Consider the following 17,309-nt stretch of genomic DNA (forward strand, 5'->3'; position numbering starts at 1 on the left):
TGTGGTGTCATGTGTCATGTGATGTCATGTGTCATGTGGTGTCATGTGTCATCATGTGTCATATGGTGTCATGTGTCATCACGTGTCATGTTTAATGTATCATCATGTGTCATGTGATGTCATGTGTTGTCATGTGATGTCATGTGTCATGTGGTGTCATGTGTCATCACATGTCATGTGGTGTCATGTGTCATGTGGTGTCATGTGTCCTGTATTGTCATGTGTCATGTGATGTCATGGGTCATGTGGTGTCATGTGTCATGTGGTGTCATGTGTCATGTGGTGTCATGTGTCCTGTATTGTCATGTGTCATGTGATGTCATGGGTCATGTGGTGTCATGTGTCATGTGGTGTCATGTGTCATGTATCGTCATGTATTGTCATGTGTCATGTGATGTCATGTGTCATATGTTATCCTGAGATGTCATGTGTCATGTGGTGTCATTTGGTATCATGTGTCATGTATCGTCATGTGTCATGTGATGTCATGTGTCATGTGTTGTCATGTGGTGTCATGGGTCATGTGGTGTCATGTGTCATGTATCGTCATGTGTCATGTGATGTCATGTGTCATGTGTTGTCATGTGGTGTCATGAGTCATCACGTGTCTTGTGTCACATGGTGTCATGTGTCACGAGGTGTCATGTGGTGTCATGTGTCATGTGTCATGTGTCATGTGATGTCATGTGTCATGTGATGTCATGTGTCATGTGGTGACATGTGTTGTCATGTGTCATGTATCATCATGTGTCATGTGGTGTCATGTATTGACATGATGTCATGAGTCATGTGGTGTCATGGGTCATGTGGAGTCATATGTCATGTTTCAAAAAATGTATATATCTAGAGGAGCTTACTGTAAGATTACTGTAAGCTTACTGTACTCTGTACCTTTCCGAGCACGAGCTGAATGCTAATTGGCTGTCAACTGTCTGTCAATACTCCAAACCAGAAAGTGTTGGCTGCCATCTTGTGCCTCGGTAGACTGAGGCACAAGAAAGCAGAAAAACAAACATGTAAAATGCAAAAAGGGGGCAGGGTAGAAACACCCTGCCCCATAGGCCTGCTCTGGGTGTTTCACAAGGACCCCAAAGGCCCCCCCCCAAATTTTGTGGTGTCATGTGTGTCATGTGTCATCACGTGTCATGTGTCATGTGATGTCATGTGTCATGTGGTGTCATGTGTCATGTGATGTCATGTGTCATGTGGTGTCATGTGGTGTCATGTGTCATCATGTGTTGCCATGTGACGTCATGTGTCATGTGATGTCATGTGGTGTCGTGTCATTACGTGTCATGTGTCATGTGGTGTCATGTGTCATGTGGTGTCATGTGTCATGTGATGTCATGTGTCATGTGTTTTCATGTGTCATGTGGTGTCATATGTCATGTGATGTCATGTGTCATGAGGTGTCATGTGGTGTCATGTGTCATGTGTCATGTGTCATGTGGTGACATGTGGCGTCATGTCATGTATCGTCATGTGTCATGTGATATCATGTGTCATGTGTTGTCATGTGATGTCATGTGTCATATGGTGTCATGTGTCATGTGGTGTCATGTGTCATATGTCATCATGTGTCATGTGTTGTCATGTGGTGTCATGTGGTGACATGTCATGTGTCATGTGTCAAGTGGTGTCATGTGTCATGTGCTGTCATGTGCTGTCATGTGTCATGTGTCATGTGGTGTCATATGTCATGTGTCGTCATGTGTCATGTGGTGTCATGTGGTGTCATTTGTCATCATGTGTTGTCATGTGTCATCATGTGGTCCATGTGATATCATGTGTCATCATGTGTCATGTGTTGTCATATGGTGTCATGTGTCATCACGTGTCATGTGTCATGTGGTGTCACGTATCATGTGGTGTCATGTATCATATAGTGTCATGTGTCATGTGATGTCATGTGTCATGTGTTGTCATGTGATGTCATGTGTCATGTGGTGTCATGTGTCATGTGATGTCATGTGTCATGCGGTGTCATGTGTCATGTGTCATGTGGTGCCAAGTGTCATGTGGTGTCATGTGTCATGTATCGTCATGTGTCATGTGTTGTCATGTGATGTCATGTGTCATGTGGTGTCATGTGTCATGTGATGTCATGTGTCATGTGGTGTCATGTGTCATCATGTGTCATATGGTGTCATGTGTCATCACGTGTCATGTGTCATGTGGTGTCATGTGTTTTGTGGTGTCATGTGTCATGTATCGTCATGTGTCATGTGATGTCATGTGTCATGTGTTGTCATGTGATATCATGTGTCATGTGGTGTCATGTGGTGTCATGTGTCATGTATCGTCATGTGTCATTTGCCGTCATGTGTCATGTGTTGCCATGTGATGTCATGTGTCATGTGATGTCATGTGTCATGTGATGTCATGTGTCATGTGTCGTCATGTGTCATCATGTGTCATGTGTTGTCTTGTGGTGTCATGTGTCATCACGTGTCTTGTGTCACGTGGTGTCATGAGGTGTCATGTGGTATCATGTGTCATGTGTCATGTATCGTCATGTGATGTGTCATGTGTCATGTGGTGTCACGTGTCATGTATCGTCATGTGTCATGTGATGTCATGTGTCATGTGTTGTCATGTGTCATGTGGTATCATGTGTCATGTATCGTCATGTGTCATGTGTCATGTGTTGTCATGTGATGTCATGTGTCATGTGGTGTCATGTGTCATGTGATGTCATGTGTCATGTGTTGTCATGTGTCATGTGGTGTCATGTGATGTCATGTGTCATGTGGTGTCATGTGTCATCATGTGTCATGTATTGTCACGTGGTGTCATGAGCTGAATGTGTCATGTGGTGTCATGTGTCATGAGGTGTCATGTGGTGTCATGTGTCATGTATCGTCATGTGTCATGTGATGTCATATGTCATGTGGTGACATGTGGTGTCATGTGTCATGTATCATCATGTGTCATGTGTCATGTGATGTCATGTGTCATGTGTTGTCATGTATCATGTGATGTCATGTGTCATGTGTTGTCATGTGATGTCATGTGTCATGTGGTGTCATGTGTCATGTGATGTCATGTGTCATGCGGTGTCATGTGTCATGTGTTGCCAAGTGTCATGTGGTGTCATGTGTCATGTATCGTCATGTGTCATGTGATGTCATGTGTCATGTGTTGTCATGTGATGTCATGTGTCATGTGGTGTAATGTGTCATGTGATGTCATGTGTCATGTGGCGTCATGTGTCATGTATCGTCATGTGATGTCATGTGTCATGTGTTGTCATGTGATGTCATGTGTCATGTGGTGTCATGTGTCATGTGATGTCATGTGTCATGTGGTGTCATGTGTCATCATGTGTCATATGGTGTCATGTGTCATCACGTGTCATGTTTAATGTATCGTCATGTGTCATGTGATGTCATGTGTCATGTGTTGTCATGTGATGTCATGTGTCATGTGGTGTCATGTGGTGTCATGTGTCATGTATCGTCATGTGTCATGTGATGTCATGTGTCATGTGTTGTCATGTGATGTCATGTGTCATGTGGTGTCATGTGTCATGTGATGTCATGTGTCATGTGTCGTCATGTGTCATGTGTTGTCTTGTGGTGTCATGTGTCATCACGTGTCTTGTGTCACGTGGTGTCATGTGTCATGAGGTGTCATGTGGTGTCATGTGTCATGTGTCATGTATCGTCATATGTCATGTGATGTCATGTGTCATGTGTCATGTGTTGTCATGTGTCATGTGGTGTCATGTGTCATGTATCGTCATGTGTCATGTGATGTCATGTGTCATGTGTTGTCATGTGATGTCATGTGTCATGTGGTGTCATGTGTCATGTGTCATGTGTTGTCATGTGATGTCATGTGTCATGTGGTATCATGTGTCATGTGATGTCATGTGTCATGTGTTGCCATGTGTCATGTGGTGTCATGTGATGTCATGTGTCATGTGGTGTCATGTTTCATCATGTGTCATGTGTTGTCACGTGGTGTCATCACATGTCTTGTTTCATGTGGTGTCATGTGTCATGAGGTGTCATGTGGTGTCATGTGTCATGTATCATCATGTGTCATGTGATGTCATGTGTCATGTGGTGTCATGTGTCATGTATCATCATGTGTCATGTGGTGTCATGTGGTGTCATGTGTCATCACGTGTCTTGTGTCACGTGGTGTCATGTGTCATGAGGTATCATGTGGTGTCATGTGTCATGTGTCATGTATCGTCATGTGTCATGTGATGTCATGTGTCATGTGATGTCATATGTCATGTGGTGACATGTGGTGTCATGTGTCATGTATCGTCATGTGTCATGATGTCATGTGTCATGTGTTGTCATGTGATGTCATGTGTCATGTGGTGTCATGTGTCATGTGGTGTCATGTGTCATGTATCATGTGGAGTCATATGTCATGTGTCAAAAAATGTATATATCTAGAGGAGCTTACTGTAATATTACTAAAAGCTTACTGTACTCTGTACCTTTCCGAGCACGAGCTGAATGCTAATTGGCTGTCAACTGTCTGTCAATACTCCAACCAGAAAGTGTTGGCAGCCATCTTGTGGCTCGGTAGACTGAGGCACAAGAAAGCACAAAAACAAACGTGTAAAACGCAAAAAGGGGGCAGGGTAGAAACACCCTGCCCCCTAGGCCTGCTCTGGGTGTTTTACAAGGACCCCAAAGGCCCCCCCCCAAATTTTTGGGGGGACAAAAACCACGGGGGACGAGTACCATACGAGTCCTGTAAGCTTACTGTAAGCTTACTGTACTATGTACCTGCGCGAGCTGAATGCTAATTGGCTATCAACTGTCTGTCAACACTCCAAACCAGGAAGTGTTGGCCGCCATCTTGTGCCTCGGTAGACTGAGGCACAAGAAAGCAGAAAAACAAACAAGTAGAACGCAAAAAGGGGGCAGGGTAGAAACCCCCTGACCCCCTAGGCCTGCTCAGGGATCCCACAAGGACCCACAAGGCCCCCCATTATTTTTTTTTACAAAAACTGCAGAGTACGAGTACTGTACAAGCACAGTAAGCTTACTGTAAGCTTACTGTAATCTGTACCTCCCCGAGCACGAGCTGAATGTTAATTGGCTGTCAACTGTCTGTAAACACTCCAAACAATCATGTGTCATGTGTTGTCATGTGGTGTCATGTGTCATCACGTGTCATGTGATGTCATGTGTCATGTATCGTCATGTGTCATGTGTTGTCATGTGATGTCATGTGTCATGTGGTGTCATGTGTCATGTGATGTCATGTGTCATGTGGTGTCATGTGTCATCATGTGTCATATGGTGTCATGTGTCATCACGTGTCATGTGTCATGTGGTGTCATGTGTTTTGTGGTGTCATGTGTCATGTATCGTCATGTGTCATGTGATGTCATGTGTCATGTGTTGTCATGTGATATCATGTGTCATGTGGTGTCATGTGGTATCATGTGTCATGTATCGTCATGTGTCATGTGCCGTCATGTGTCATGTGTTGCCATGTGATGTCATGTGTCATGTGATGTCATGTGTCATGTGTCGTCATGTGTCATCATGTGTCATGTGTTGTCTTGTGGTGTCATGTGTCATCACGTGTCTTGTGTCACGTGGTGTCATGAGGTGTCATGTGGTATCATGTGTCATGTGTCATGTATCGTCATGTGATGTGTCATGTGTCATGTGGTGTCACGTGTCATGTATCGTCATGTGTCATGTGATGTCATGTGTCATGTGTTGTCATGTGTCATGTGGTATCATGTGTCATGTATCGTCATGTGTCATGTGTCATGTGTTGTCATGTGATGTCATGTGTCATGTGGTGTCATGTGTCATGTGATGTCATGTGTCATGTGTTGTCATGTGTCATGTGGTGTCATGTGATGTCATGTGTCATGTGGTGTCATGTGTCATCATGTGTCATGTATTGTCACGTGGTGTCATGAGCTGAATGTGTCATGTGGTGTCATGTGTCATGAGGTGTCATGTGGTGTCATGTGTCATGTATCGTCATGTGTCATGTGATGTCATGTGTCATGTGGTGACATGTGGTGTCATGTGTCATGTATCATCATGTGTCATGTGTCATGTGATGTCATGTGTCATGTGTTGTCATGTATCATGTGATGTCATGTGTCATGTGTTGTCATGTGATGTCATGTGTCATGTGGTGTCATGTGTCATGTGATGTCATGTGTCATGCGGTGTCATGTGTCATGTCTTGCCAAGTGTCATGTGGTGTTATGTGTCATGTATCGTCATGTGTCATGTGATGTCATGTGTCATGTGTTGTCATGTGATGTCATGTGTCATGTGGTGTAATGTGTCATGTGATGTCATGTGTCATGTGGCGTCATGTGTCATGTGTTGCCAAGTGTCATGTGGTGTCATGTGTCATGTATCGTCATGTGTCATGTGATGTCATGTGTCATGTGTTGTCATGTGATGTCATGTGTCATGTGGTGTCATGTGTCATGTGATGTCATGTGGTGTCATGTTTCATCATGTGTCATATGGTGTCATGTGTCATCACGTGTCATGTTTAATGTATCGTCATGTGTCATGTGATGTCATGTGTCATGTGTTGTCATGTGATGTCATGTGTCATGTGGTGTCATGTGGTGTCATGTGTCATGTATCGTCATGTGTCATGTGATGTCATGTGTCATGTGTTGTCATGTGATGTCATGTGTCATGTGGTGTCATGTGTCATGTGATGTCATGTGTCATGTGTCGTCATGTGTCATGTGTTGTCTTGTGGTGTCATGTGTCATCACGTGTCTTGTGTCACGTGGTGTCATGTGTCATGAGGTGTCATGTGGTGTCATGTGTCATGTGTCATGTATCGTCATATGTCATGTGATGTCATGTGTCATGTGTCATGTGTTGTCATGTGTCATGTGGTGTCATGTGTCATGTATCGTCATGTGTCATGTGATGTCATGTGTCATGTGTTGTCATGTGATGTCATGTGTCATGTGGTGTCATGTGTCATGTGTCATGTGTTGTCATGTGATGTCATGTGTCATGTGGTATCATGTGTCATGTGATGTCATGTGTCATGTGTTGCCATGTGTCATGTGGTGTCATGTGACGTCATGTGTCATGTGGTGTCATGTTTCATCATGTGTCATGTGTTGTCACGTGGTGTCATCACATGTCTTGTTTCATGTGGTGTCATGTGTCATGAGGTGTCATGTGGTGTCATGTGTCATGTATCATCATGTGTCATGTGATGTCATGTGTCATGTGGTGTCATGTGTCATGTATCATCATGTGTCATGTGGTGTCATGTGGTGTCATGTGTCATCACGTGTCATGTGTCATATGGTGTCATGTGTCATCACGTGTCATGTGTCATGTGGTGTCATGTGTTTTGTGGTGTCATGTGTCATATATCGTCATTTGTCATGTGATGTCATGTGTCATGTGTTGTCATGTGATGTCATGTGTCATGTGGTGTCATGTGGTGTCATGTGTCATGTATCATCATGTGTCATGTGATGTCTTGTGGTGTCATGTGTCATCACGTGTCTTGTGTCACGTGGTGTCATGAGGTGTCATGTGGTGTCATGTGTCATGTGTCATATATCGTCATGTGATGTGTCATGTGTCATGTGGTGTCACGTGTCATGTATCGTCATGTGTCATGTGATGTCATGTGTCATGTGTTGTCATGTGATGTCATGTGTCATGTGGTGTCATGTGTCATGTGGTATCATGTGTCATGTATCGTCATGTGTCATGTGTCATGTGTTAAAAGGAGTGGGACTGTGTCCAGTCCCCAGCAAATGCACAGCGCTATGCCATCTTTGGCCAGCTTTTTCCAACGTTTATCATTTTAATCCATTATTATCCGTTTTATCATTTTTTATCCACTTTTGTAGAGACGGGACCACACGCTCCGTGTACATGTTATTTGCAAATTTCTACTGTTCAAATGGTGTCACTCTGGACTTTTCCAAGAACATGATAGATACATGAATTCTTTCAAGGCAGTGTTTATTCAAATAAAATCACCCAATGCATTTCGGGCTGTCGCGCCCTTCTTCGGGGGTCACTGTAAATGATCACAAAACAATATAATTACCCAACTGTTAACACAAAGTTTTCACGTTTATCAATATAACTATAACATTCTACTACAAAAACATGTCATGTCTATTACTCAAAATGAATCACGGTATTATGATTATCCAGTGAACCACTATGTACCTTTGTTTCTAACCCTTCCTATCAAGATTACTCCTTCCCGACCTCAATATTCTGCTATGCCACCCAGTATCCTCCATCAATCCCTCATCATGCAGATTTCACATTGCTATGTATCTAAAGCAGCGTTCTATTCAAAAGCTAGAAAGTGACTGTTTGTTTCTGCCCCTGGTAACTATAACGGAAACCCCATGTAATAGCACATTTCACTCACTTATTTTTTCACTCGTTTTTTGACTAGCGGTATAGAAACCTTCTGCGCTATTTTACCGGCACTAAACATCCGCTAAAAAAACACCTCCCTCCATATTATAAATTCGTTGGTCTGAACCCTTAAATGTCACATACCTGCCATTCACAATCGGAAGCAAACAAACAGAATCTGCCACTGCTTACTGCGCCAGCCTGTTACATCCCACAATCCCTCCCTGTATTTCACCTCCGTGCCTGTGACCCTGATTGGTCCAAAGTTGTTTGAAAAAAGGTACCATTTTAGTCCGTGCTAGTATTGGTTCCACCTGATATATATTACTAAAAGACTTCATTTCCCATGGTGCACTACCCTGAAGTCAAGCCCACTGGGACTCCCTATAATCACACACCGAGATTGTACCCAGTCCCTTAATAAACGTGAAGATAAACGTGCTTGTGTATTATATATAAAGAACAGTCTTTCATTGCTCATTGTTTCACTGCTTCTTTCCTGAACCACGGTGATATATCTTGCGTGTGGACTCGACGATTGTTCCATATTCGTTCCTTCATCTTGGGTGCAGTCCTGGTTTTGGGCAAAAGTTAAGATGCGTTTTTGTGGAGTCAGGACGCACACCTGTGCTTCAATTTCAAACCAGTAATTTAGTCCAACATTTTTCTTTGCATGCGTGCTATTAACTGAAGTGCCCCGCCCAAGGGCACCGGGTACTAACATCAAAAGGAGTGGGACTGTGTCCAGTCCCCAGCAAATGCACAGCGCTATGCCATCTTTGGCCAGCTTTTTCCAACTTTTATCATTTTAATCCATTATTATCCGTTTTATCATTTTTTATCCACTTTTGTAGAGACGGGACCACACGCTCCGTGTACATGTTATTTGCAAATTTCTACTGTTCAAATGGTGTCACTCTGGACTTTTCCAAGAACATGATAGATACATGAATTCTTTCAAGGCAGTGTTTATTCAAATAAAATCACCCAATGCATTTCGGGCTGTCGCGCCCTTCTTCGGGGGTCACTGTAAATGATCACAAAACAATGTAATTACCCAACTGTTAACACAAAGTTTTCACGTTTATCAATATAACTATAACATTCTACTACAAAAACATGTCATGTCTATTACTCAAAATGAATCACGGTATTATGATTATCCAGTGAACCACTATGTACCTTTGTTTCTAACCCTTCCTATCAAGATTACTCCTTCCCGACCTCAATATGTGTCATGTGTTGTCATGTGATGTCATATGTCATGTGGTGTCATGTGTCATGTGATGTCATGTGTCATGAATCGTCATGTGTCATGTGTTGTCTTGTGGTATCATGTGTCATGTGTCATGTATCGTCATGTGATGTGTCATGTGTCATGTGGTGTCACGTGTCATGTATCGTCATGTGTCATGTGATGTCATGTGTCATGTGTTGTCATGTGATGTCATGTGTCATGTGGTGTCATGTGTCATGTGGTATCATGTGTCATGTATCGTCATGTGTCATGTGTCATGTGTTGTCATGTGGTGTCATGTGTCATGTGATGTCATGTGTCATGTGTTGTCATGTGTCATGTGGTGCCATGTGATGTCATGTGTCATGTGCTGTCATGTGTCATGTATTGTCACGTGGTGTCATGAGCTGAATGTGTCATGTGGTGTCATGTGTCATGAGGTGTCATGTGGTGTCATGTGTCATGTATCGTCATGTGTCATGTGATGTCATGTGTCATGTGGTGACATGTGGTGTCATGTGTCATGTATCATCATGTGTCATGTGTCATGTGATGTCATGTGTCATGTGTTGTCATGTATCATGTGATGTCATGTGTCATGTGTTGTCATGTGATGTCATGTGTCATGTGGTGTCATGTGTCATGTGATGTCATTTGTCATGCGGTGTCATGTGTCATGTGTTGCCAAGTGTCATGTGGTGTCATTCGTCATGTATCGTCATGTGTCATGTGATGTCATGTGTCATGTGTTGTCATGTGATGTCATGTGTCATGTGGTGTCATGTGTCATGTGATGTCATGTGTCATGTGGTGTCATGTGTCATCATGTGTCATATGGTGTCATGTGTCATCACGTGTCATGTTTAATGTATCATCATGTGTCATGTGATGTCATGTGTTGTCATGTGATGTCATGTGTCATGTGGTGTCATGTGTCATCACATGTCATGTGGTGTCATGTGTCATGTGGTGTCATGTGTCCTGTATTGTCATGTGTCATGTGATGTCATGGGTCATGTGGTGTCATGTGTCATGTGGTGTCATGTGTCATGTGGTGTCATGTGTCCTGTATTGTCATGTGTCATGTGATGTCATGGGTCATGTGGTGTCATGTGTCATGTGGTGTCATGTGTCATGTATCGTCATGTATTGTCATGTGTCATGTGATGTCATGTGTCATATGTTATCCTGAGATGTCATGTGTCATGTGGTGTCATTTGGTATCATGTGTCATGTATCGTCATGTGTCATGTGATGTCATGTGTCATGTGTTGTCATGTGGTGTCATGGGTCATGTGGTGTCATGTGTCATGTATCGTCATGTGTCATGTGATGTCATGTGTCATGTGTTGTCATGTGGTGTCATGAGTCATCACGTGTCTTGTGTCACATGGTGTCATGTGTCACGAGGTGTCATGTGGTGTCATGTGTCATGTGTCATGTGTCATGTGATGTCATGTGTCATGTGATGTCATGTGTCATGTGGTGACATGTGTTGTCATGTGTCATGTATCATCATGTGTCATGTGGTGTCATGTATTGACATGATGTCATGAGTCATGTGGTGTCATGGGTCATGTGGAGTCATATGTCATGTTTCAAAAAATGTATATATCTAGAGGAGCTTACTGTAAGATTACTGTAAGCTTACTGTACTCTGTACCTTTCCGAGCACGAGCTGAATGCTAATTGGCTGTCAACTGTCTGTCAATACTCCAAACCAGAAAGTGTTGGCTGCCATCTTGTGCCTCGGTAGACTGAGGCACAAGAAAGCAGAAAAACAAACATGTAAAATGCAAAAAGGGGGCAGGGTAGAAACACCCTGCCCCCTAGGCCTGCTCTGGGTGTTTCACAAGGACCCCAAAGGCCCCCCCCCAAATTTTGTGGTGTCATGTGTGTCATGTGTCATCACGTGTCATGTGTCATGTGATGTCATGTGTCATGTGGTGTCATGTGTCATGTGATGTCATGTGTCATGTGGTGTCATGTGGTGTCATGTGTCATCATGTGTTGCCATGTGACGTCATGTGTCATGTGATGTCATGTGGTGTCGTGTCATTACGTGTCATGTGTCATGTGGTGTCATGTGTCATGTGGTGTCATGTGTCATGTGATGTCATGTGTCATGTGTTTTCATGTGTCATGTGGTGTCATATGTCATGTGATGTCATGTGTCATGAGGTGTCATGTGGTGTCATGTGTCATGTGTCATGTGTCATGTGGTGACATGTGGTGTCATGTCATGTATCATCATGTGTCATGTGATATCATGTGTCATGTGTTGTCATGTGATGTCATGTGTCATATGGTGTCATGTGTCATGTGGTGTCATGTGTCATATGTCATCATGTGTCATGTGTTGTCATGTGGTGTCATGTGGTGACATGTCATGTGTCATGTGTCAAGTGGTGTCATGTGTCATGTGCTGTCATGTGCTGTCATGTGTCATGTGTCATGTGGTGTCATATGTCATGTGTCGTCATGTGTCATGTGGTGTCATGTGGTGTCATTTGTCATCATGTGTTGTCATGTGTCATCATGTGGTCCATGTGATATCATGTGTCATCATGTGTCATGTGTTGTCATATGGTGTCATGTGTCATCACGTGTCATGTGTCATGTGGTGTCACGTATCATGTGGTGTCATGTATCATATAGTGTCATGTGTCATGTGATGTCATGTGTCATGTGTTGTCATGTGATGTCATGTGTCATGTGGTGTCATGTGTCATGTGATGTCATGTGTCATGCGGTGTCATGTGTCATGTGTCATGTGGTGCCAAGTGTCATGTGGTGTCATGTGTCATGTATCGTCATGTGTCATGTGTTGTCATGTGATGTCATGTGTCATGTGGTGTCATGTGTCATGTGATGTCATGTGTCATGTGGTGTCATGTGTCATCATGTGTCATATGGTGTCATGTGTCATCACGTGTCATGTGTCATGTGGTGTCATGTGTTTTGTGGTGTCATGTGTCATGTATCGTCATGTGTCATGTGATGTCATGTGTCATGTGTTGTCATGTGATATCATGTGTCATGTGATGTCATGTGGTGTCATGTGTCATGTATCGTCATGTGTCATTTGCCGTCATGTGTCATGTGTTGCCATGTGATGTCATGTGTCATGTGATGTCATGTGTCATGTGATGTCATGTGTCATGTGTCGTCATGTGTCATCATGTGTCATGTGTTGTCTTGTGGTGTCATGTGTCATCACGTGTCTTGTGTCACGTGGTGTCATGAGGTGTCATGTGGTATCATGTGTCATGTGTCATGTATCGTCATGTGATGTGTCATGTGTCATGTGGTGTCACGTGTCATGTATCGTCATGTGTCATGTGATGTCATGTGTCATGTGTTGTCATGTGTCATGTGGTATCATGTGTCATGTATCGTCATGTGTCATGTGTCATGTGTTGTCATGTGATGTCATGTGTCATGTGGTGTCATGTGTCATGTGATGTCATGTGTCATGTGTTGTCATGTGTCATGTGGTGTCATGTGGTGTCATGTGTCATGTATCGTCATGTGTCATGTGATGTCATGTGTCATGTGGTGACATGTGGTGTCATGTGTCATGTATCATCATGTGTCATGTGATATCATGTGTCATGTGTTGTTATGTATCATGTGATGTCATGTGTCATGTGTTGTCATGTGATGTCATGTGTCATGTGGTGTCATGTGTCATGTGATGTCATGTGTCATGCAGTGTCATGTGTTGCCAAGTGTCATGTGGTGTCATGTGTCATGTATCGTCATGTGTCATGTGATGTCATGTGTCATGTGTTGTCATGTGATGTCATGTGTCATGTGGTGTCATGTGATGTCATGTGTCATGTGGTGTCATGTGTCATGTGTCATATGGTGTCATGTGTTATCACGTGTCATGTTTAATGTATTGTCATGTGTCATGTGATGTCATGTGTCATGTGTTGTCATGTGATGTCATGTGTCATGTGGTGTCATGTGATGTCATGTGTCATGTATCGTCATGTGTCATGTGATGTCATGTGTCATGTGTTGTCATGTGATGTCATGTGTCATGTGGTGTCATGTGTCATGTGATGTCATGTGTCATGTGTCGTCATGTGTCATGTGTTGTCTTGTGGTGTCATGTGTCATCACGTGTCTTGTGTCACATGGTGTCATGTGTCATGAGGTGTCATGTGGTGTCATGTGTCATGTATCGTCATGTGTCATGTGATGTCATGTGTCATGTGTCATGTGTTGTCATGTGTCATGTGGTGTCATGTGTCATGTATCGTCATGTGTCATGTGATGTCATGTGTCATGTGTTGTCATGTGATGTCATGTGTCATGTGGTGTCATGTGTCATGTGGTATCATGTGTCATGTATCGTCATGTGTCATGTGTTGTCATGTGATGTCATGTGTCATGTGGTGTCATGTGTCATGTGATGTCATGTGTTATGTGTTGTCATGTGGTGTCATGTGATGTCATGTGTCATGTGGTGTCATGTGTCATCATGTGTCATGTGTTGTCACGTGGTGTCATCACATGTCTTGTGTCATGTGGTGTCATGTGTCATGAGGTGTCATGTGGTGTCATGTGTCATGTATCGTCATGTGTCATGTGATGTCATGTGTCATGTGGTGTCATGTGTCATGTATCATCATGTGTCATGTGGTGTCATGTGGTGTCATGTGTCATCACGTGTCTTGTGTCACGTGGTGTCATGTGTCATGAGGTATCATGTGGTGTCATGTGTCATGTGTCATGTATCATCATGTGTCATGTGATGTCATGTGTCATGTGATGTCATGTGTCATGTGGTGACATGTGGTGTCATGTGTCATGTATCATCATGTGTCGTGATGTCATGTGTCATGTGTTGTCATGTGATGTCATGTGTCATGTGGTGTCATGTGTCATGTGGTGTCATGTGTCATGTATCATGTGGAGTCATATGTCATGTGTCAAAAAATTTATATATCTAGAGGAGCTTACTGTAATATTACTAAAAGCTTACTGTACTCTGTACCTTTCCGAGCATGAGCTGAATGCTAATTGGCTGTCAACTGTCTGTCAATACTCCAACCAGAAAGTGTTGGCAGCCATCTTGTGCCTCGGTAGACTGAGGTACAAGAAAGCAGAAAAACAAACGTGTAAAATGCAAAAAGGGGGCAGGGTAGAAACACCCTGCCCCCTAGGCCTGCTCTGGGTGTTTCACAAGGACCCCAAAGGCCCCCCCCAAATTTTTGGGGGGACAAAAACCACGGGGGACGAGTACCATACGAGTCCTGTAAGCTTACTGTAAGCTTACTGTACTATGTACCTGCGCGAGCTGAATGCTAATTGGCTATCAACTGTCTGTCAACACTCCAAACCAGGAAGTGTTGGCCGCCATCTTGTGCCTCGGTAGACTGAGGCACAAGAAAGCAGAAAAACAAACAAGTAGAACGCAAAAAGGGGGCAGGGTAGAAACCCCCTGACCCCCTAGGCCTGCTCAGGGATCCCACAAGGACCCACAAGGCCCCCCATTATTTTTTTTTACAAAAACTGCAGAGTACGAGTACTGTACAAGCACAGTAAGCTTACTGTAAGCTTACTGTAATCTGTACCTTCCCGAGCACGAGCTGAATGTTAATTGGCTGTCAACTGTCTGTAAACACTCCAAACAATCATTTGTCATGTGTTGTCATGTGGTGTCATGTGTCATCACGTGTCATGTGATGTCATGTGTCATGTGGTGTCATGTGTCATGTGATGTCATGTGTCATGTGCTGTCATGTGCTGTCATGTGTCATGTGTCATGTGGTGTCATATGTCATGTGTCATCATGTGTCATCTTGTGTCCTGTGGTGTCATGTGGTGTCATGTGTCATCATGTGTTGTCATGTGTCATCATGTGTCATGTGTTGTCATGTGGTGTTATGTGTCATCACGTGTCATGTGTCATGTGGTGTCATGTGTCATGTGGTGTCATGTGTCATGTAGTGTCATATGTCATGTGACATGACATGTGATGTCATGTGTCATGGGGTGTCATGTGTCATGTGATGTCATGTGTCATGTGGTGTCATGTGTCATCATGTGTCATGTGGTGTCATGTGGTGTCATGTGTCATCACGTGTCATGTGTTGTCATGTGTCATGTGGTGTCATGTGTCATGTATCGTCATGTGTCATGTGATGTCATGTGTCATGTGTTGTCATGTGATGTCATGTGTCATGTGGTGTCATGTGTCATGTGGTGTCATGTGTCATGTATCATGTGGTATGTGTCATGTGTTGTCATGTGATGTCATGTGTCATGTGGTGTCATGTGTCATGTGATGTCATGTGTCATGTGGTGTCATGTGTCATCATGTGTCATGTGTTGCCACGTGGTGTCATGTGTCATCACATGTCTTGTGTCATGTGGTGTCATGTGTCATGAGGTGTCATGTGGTGTCATGTGTCATGTATCATCCTGTGTCATATGATGTCATGTGGTGTTATGTGTCATGTGATGTCATGTGTCATGTGGTGTCATGTGTGTCATGTGTCATCACGTGTCATGTGTCATGTGATGTCATGTGTCATGTGGTGTCATGTGTCATGTGATGTCATGTGTCATGTGGTGTCATGTGGTGTCATGTGTCATCATGTGTTGCCATGTGACGTCATGTGTCATGTGATGTCATGTGGTGTCATGTGGTGTCGTGTCATTACGTGTCATGTGTCATGTGGTGTCATGTGTCATGTGGTGTCATGTGTCATGTGATGTCATGTGTCATGTGTTGTCATGTGTCATGTGGTGTCATGTGTCATGTGATGTCATGTGTCATGTGGTGTCATGTATCATCATGTGTCATGTGGTGTCATGTGTCATCACGTGTCATGTGGTGTCATGTGTCATGTGGTGTCATGTGTCCTGTATTGTCATGTGTCATGTGATGTCATGGGTCATGTGGTGTCATGTGTCATGTGGTGTCATGTGTCATGTATCGTCATGTATTGTCATGTGTCATGTGATGTCATGTGTCATATGTTATCCTGAGATGTCATGTGTCATGTGGTGTCATTTGGTATCATGTGTCATGTATCGTCATGTGTCATGTGATGTCATGTGTCATGTGTTGTCATGTGGTATCATGGGTCATGTGGTGTCATGTGTCATGTATCGTCATGTGTCATGTGATGTCATGTGTCATGTGGTGTCATGAGTCATCACGTGTCTTGTGTCACATGGTGTCATGTGTCACGAGGTGTCATGTGGTGTCATGTGTCATGTGTCATGTGTCATGTGATGTCATGTGTCATGTGATGTCATGTGTCATGTGGTGACATGTGTTGTCATGTGTCATGTATCATCATGTGTCATGTGGTGTCATGTATTGACATGATGTCATGTGTCATGTGGTGTCATGTGTCATGTGGAGTCATATGTCATGTTTCAAAAAATGTATATATCTAGAGGAGCTTACTGTAAGATTACTGTAAGCTTACTGTACTCTGTACCTTTCCGAGCACGAGCTGAATGCTAATTGGCTGTCAACTGTCTGTCAATACTCCAAACCAGAAAGTGTTGGCTGCCATCTTGTGCCTCGGTAGACTGAGGCACAAGAAAGCAGAAAAACAAACATGTAAAATGCAAAAAGGGGGCAGGGTAGAAACACCCTGCCCCCTAGGCCTGCTCTGGGTGTTTCACAAGGACCCCAAAGGCCCCCCCCCAAATTTTGT

The sequence above is a fragment of the Lissotriton helveticus genome, chromosome 3_2, assembly GCF_964261635.1.
Source record: "Lissotriton helveticus chromosome 3_2, aLisHel1.1, whole genome shotgun sequence".
Taxonomy (NCBI): domain Eukaryota; kingdom Metazoa; phylum Chordata; class Amphibia; order Caudata; family Salamandridae; genus Lissotriton; species Lissotriton helveticus.